Source organism: Echinops telfairi, unplaced genomic scaffold (assembly GCF_000313985.2).
Source record: "Echinops telfairi isolate 266 unplaced genomic scaffold, ASM31398v2 ScPeMD7_9;HRSCAF=40, whole genome shotgun sequence".
In the NCBI taxonomy this organism is placed as follows: Eukaryota; Metazoa; Chordata; class Mammalia; order Afrosoricida; family Tenrecidae; genus Echinops; species Echinops telfairi.
In genome coordinates, this window is record NW_022103906.1 from 34,693,672 (window position 1) to 34,699,138 (window position 5,467).

Consider the following 5,467-nt stretch of genomic DNA (forward strand, 5'->3'; position numbering starts at 1 on the left):
TATTTTGTCATATCTTGCCCTGTCTGACGTCTCCCTTCACCCACTTTTCTGTTGTCTGTCCCCCAGGGAGGAGGTCACATATAGTTCCTTGTAATCGGTTCTCTCTTTCCTACCCACTCTCCCTCTACCCTCCCTGTATCGCCACTTGCCTCATATTTCATCACACCGAATGTACTACAGCCCACTACTGCTGGGGAGAAAAGTCACAGTGTAAAACCTTTCTGTCTTCACTGGAGTGAAAACTATCCAGATAATCTCCCCTGACCAATTTCAGAGTTAAAATTTCCTCCAGAGATTATGAAAAAATAACAAACAAATTAAGAAGCATTTTATAGAAACAAGTTTTGGTCTTTAAAGTATTAAAATGCTATTTTACCCCCCTCCAAAAAAGCAAATTCATTGCTGTTGAATTGATTCTGATTCCTGATGACCCCACAGGACAGAGTAGAACTGCTTCCGCGGGGTTTCCGAGTCTGTAAATCTTTAGAGAAACAGAAAGCCTCATCATTCACTCCCAGTGCAGGTGACAGGCTCAAACCACCAACTTTCCATTGGCAGCCAAGCACTTTAATCACCATGGCTCCAATCATACTGTGAAAACACTTTTAAAGAAAAATAAATACATGAGCAAACAAATAGCACAATCACTGTAGTAACAATTTTCTGCTGTCAGTGAAAACAGAAACTCGGAAAATACAGTTCAAAGCCCCCTGGCATCTATTTAACACTGTGGAAGGAGATCAAGCTAACTTGAACAATGTGGCTCCCCACACCCCTTCTTTTAAATTTTAAAAATTAACTGTGCACATGAAATGAGTGAATGAAATACTGTAAGGTTAACCATTACCTAATCATTAACTAACGTTCAATTTTGTTTCATCTACAGTCCCACCCACCCACTTGTTTGCCCCAACCCAATGATCTGTGACGGCCCCATTTTACTAGTTTCAAACCACTTAACTCTTCATTTTAAACAAAGTAAAATTAATTTACTATTTTTAAAATTTTTACAATAACTTTGTAAAAGCTACCCCATTTTTTCCTCAAGGCAGATAATAAATTCTGAGTAAGGAACCTTTTTGTGCAAAGGCATAACCCTGAACACTGAAAGCAAGTCGGTCCTCACAGCAGATGCGATACTACTTTATAAATTCTTTGGCTTGAAGATAATTAAATTTCTGGAAAGCAAGGGGAAAGGTTTATGTTATATGGATGAGACCTTACTAATTGGTCATAATTACAGAGTATCTAAGGAGTGACAGAAACTCACAGGGGCAGTTCTACCCTTTCCTACAAGGTCTTTAAGAGTCAGCATTGACTCCGTGGCAGCGAGTTTGAGTTTTGGTTTTTGAATCAATCTCTTTAAAGCAGAACTTTGCCTTAAGCGTATTAACACCTTAAACGTAAACTCTGATTTTATTACTCTTTCTTGGAACCCCCAAAGCACTGCCATCTCATGACCCGGTCGATGCGTTTCAGACACAGCTGTCAGCTGAGGCTCATGTGTGACTGTAAGGTTGAACGGGTTCAGCGGTGCTTCCGGACGGTGCCAGACTAAGAAAAGCTTAGCCATCCACTCTGAAAATCAGCCAATGAAAACGCTATAGCTTACAACAGTGTAATCTTCACTTTATCTTAGCGGCCTGGGGTGCTCTGAGTCGAGCTGGGTTGGGTTGGGTTGACTGCAGGTAATAGTATATTAAACATGGCATAGAAAAAGTAACATTTCCCATGGAAGGTAAAAGTCCTAACACAGGCACACAATTTCACTTCCTTTAAAAGCCCCGTGAAATAGTCTCTTTTTTAATGAGTTTTTTTTTCCTTAGGGCACAAACCCACGTATTTAGAGACCTGAAGAGGAAACAGCAGCAACAACACACTGGAAGCCAGAAAGCAGACAGCAGATGGATGAGTAACGGCTGACGTATGAGGCCCGAGAAACTCAATCTTAGACCCACAGTGGGGAAAGCCAAAAACCAATCTGATTTCATTGGTTAGATAGTGAAGAGGTACCTCTGAAAATAAGAGGGAAGTGAGGTGGTAAAATACAACTCGATGAAAGTTGTTTGCTAAACAGGGGACAGTCCTCCATCCCCTGAAAGCTAAGAGTATTCATTCTCACACTAGTTTATACCAGAATCACGTGGAGGGCTTGTTAAACCTGATAGGGCCCCAATGCCAGACTTTCTCATTCATTACATCCTAGTTAGAAATACCAATTTGCATTCTAACAAGTTCTCAGGACTTGAAGCTGGCAACCCAGGAACCAAACTTTTGAGAAGCCACTTAGAAAAGGTGAAAGAATACCATCTAGCACATTTCTGAGCAGGGGTCCCACGACTCACTGCCATCGAGTCAGTTCCGACAGCGCAGCTGCTCACTGGGGTTTTCAAGGCTGAAAGTGGTACACAGTGGTACAAAGCGACCAAGGCTAATCCTTAGGGCAGGGGCAGTACACTGACTAGTATACCCCAGCGACTGGATACACGCTAAGGCCACTTACTCATCTTTCCCCAACTCCTCTCCGGGAGTCCTGGCAGGCAGGCCTAACTTCCCATCTGAAGAACAATTGAATGGTGAGTGCCTTTGTCTCAGGCCCAACAGTCCAATACCATCATCTGGGCTCCTTCAAGGAGAGCCCTGCCATGCAACTCTGCTGAACAGCCTAGCTACCAAGATCCTCACCTACACTCAGTTCCCCCTCTTTTCCTCCCCCTAGTTTTTGTTTTAATTTTACTGGGGGCTCGTACAACTCTTAGCACAATCCATCCATACATCCATTGTACGTGAAACACATTTGTACATTTGTTGCTCTCATCATTCTCAAGACATTTGCTTTCTACTTAAGCCCTTGGCATAAGCTTCTCATTTTTCTCCTCCCTCCCTCATAAACCCTTGATAATTTATAAATTATGATTTTGTCATATCTTACACTGTCTGATGTCTCCCTTCACCCACTTTCCTGTTGTCCATCTGCCAGGGAGGAGGTTGTATGTAGATATTTAAAATTGGTTCCCCCTTTCTACACCACCTTTCCTTCACCCTATGGTATCACCACTCGAACCACTGGTCCTGAAGGGATCATCTGCCCTGGATTTCCTGAGTTTCCGGCTCCTATCTGTACCAGTGTACATCCTCTGGTCTACCTGGATTTGTAAGGTAGAATTGGAATCATGAAAGGGTGGGGAGGGGGTGAAACATTTAAGAACTAGAGAAAAGTTGTATGTTTCATCATTGCTACACTGCACCCTGACTGGCTCATCTCCTCCTTATAGAAGGGGATGTCCAGGTGCCCACAGATGGGCTTTGGGTCCCAAATCTGCACTCTCTCTCATTTACAATATGATTTTTTGTTCTTTGATGCTTGATACCTGATGCCTTTGACCCCTCCTGGTCACACAGGCTGGTGTGCTTCTTCCATGTGGGCTTTGTTGCTTCTGAGCTAGATGGCCGCTTATTTACCTTCAAGCCTTTAAGACCCCAGACGCTTTATCTTTTGATAGCTGGGCACCATCAGCTTTCTTCAACACATTTGCTTATGCACACATTTGTCTTCAGGGATTGTGTTGGGAAGGTGTGCATCATGGAATGCCAATTTAATAGAATAAAGTGTTCTTGCATTCAGGAAGTACTTGAGTGGAGGCCCAATGTCCATCTGCTACCTTAATACTAAACCTATAAATATATGCACATAGATCTATTTCATCATCATATATATATATTTACATATGTACATGCCTGTATTTAGACCTCTATAAATGCCCTTTGCCTCCTGGTTCTTTCCTCTATTTCCTTTTACTTTCCTCTTGTCCCATTATCATGCTCAGCCTTCACTTGAATTTCAGTAATTTCTCTCGGTTACAATGCCCTTGATCAATCCCTACCAGGCCTCTCACACCCTCCTTGCCATTGATTTTGGCTCACTTGTTGTTCCCTTGCCCCTGGGTTGGTCAACATCACCTCCTTTCCCCCACCTCCCCCTGTCCCATGGGTCCCCCAGGAAATATCGGTCCCGTTATTTTCTTCTTCAAACTGTTCATCCAGCCTATCTTGTCTAGATAGACCTGCAGAGATATAATATGCACATAAAAAACAAGACTTAGCAAAACAAAGCGACAAAAGAAAATGAAATGACAACTAAAAAACCAATGACACCCCCCCAAAAAAAGAATGAATAAATTTTTAAAAAACCTATATAGTTCAAGGTCTGTTTGTTGAGCTCTAGGAGTGTCCTCCAGTTGAGTCCGATGGGGTGCCACACCCTGGCCCCAAAGTCTATCCTTGCCACTCCCTCGGGACCTCCCTGCTCTGCTCCCACTGCTGCCTTGCCGCACACCCTTAGTGTTTTGCCTCAGTGTGGTGGAGTCAGACCAGGCCAATCCCGACACTGTGTCTCCAGCTTCCCCTAGCTTTTTGTGAATTCGGTGGAGGTTTACAGAGCAAATCTGTTTCCATTCAACAACTCTTATACATTTTATGTCCTTGATTTCAAGCCCCACAATGTAACAGCACTTACCTCAATCCCTCCATTTCCATTCCTCCTTCATCCCTAACCTTTGTGAACTTTGTAAACACCTGGGCAGATGTTACCATTTTGATCTCAAATAGTTCGTTATCCTAAGGTATATACACCTCCCTAAAGATATTGCTCCCTTACAGACCTATTGTTTGACTGAAAAGTGACCCACAGGGGTGAGTTGTTTCAGACGTGAAGGAGATGATTAAGAGCCATAGTCAAGGAGGTCCCATTAGTCTTTGCCCAGTAAGCCTAGTCTCTTAGGATTTTTGTTCCACATTTTTCTCCCACTCTATGTAGTGGTAGCTAAGCATCGTCTAGTTCTGGTCTTAGGTTCATGGAGGCTGATATTCCTGTGGTCCGCTTGTCCACTGGGTTGCTTCCAAGTGCCACTGACTTTGTCCACTCTTATGAACTATGGCATGCCAGCCAAATGATTTTGGTGTCTCCTGAGACTATGGTCCTGAGCTATCTAAGTTTTCATAACTTTGTCAACTCTATGTTCTACCACATTCATGGATATATTTGCAGCATAGGTCAGTACACATGTCGAAATATCTCCCCTCGAGGGGAGGTGGGCGGAAAGGAAGTGGTGTTGACAAGCCCAGGGACAGCGGAACAGCAGGTGGTCCGAGTTGGTGGTGGGGAGGGTGTGGGAGGCCTGGTGGGGCATGGTCAAGGGTAATGTAGCAAAGAGGAATTGCTGAAACCCTGGTGGGGACTGAGCATGGCACTGGGATAGGAGGAAGGTCAAGGGAAATGGAGGAAGGAGCTGGAAGGCAAAGGGCATTTATGGAGGTCTAGATAAAGACATGTACATATGCAAATATATTTATATGTGGGGATGGGGAAATAGATCTATGTGCATATATTTATAGGTTTGGTATTGAGGTAGCAGAGGGACGTTGGGCCTCCACTCAGGTACTCCCTCAATGCAAGAATACTTTCTTC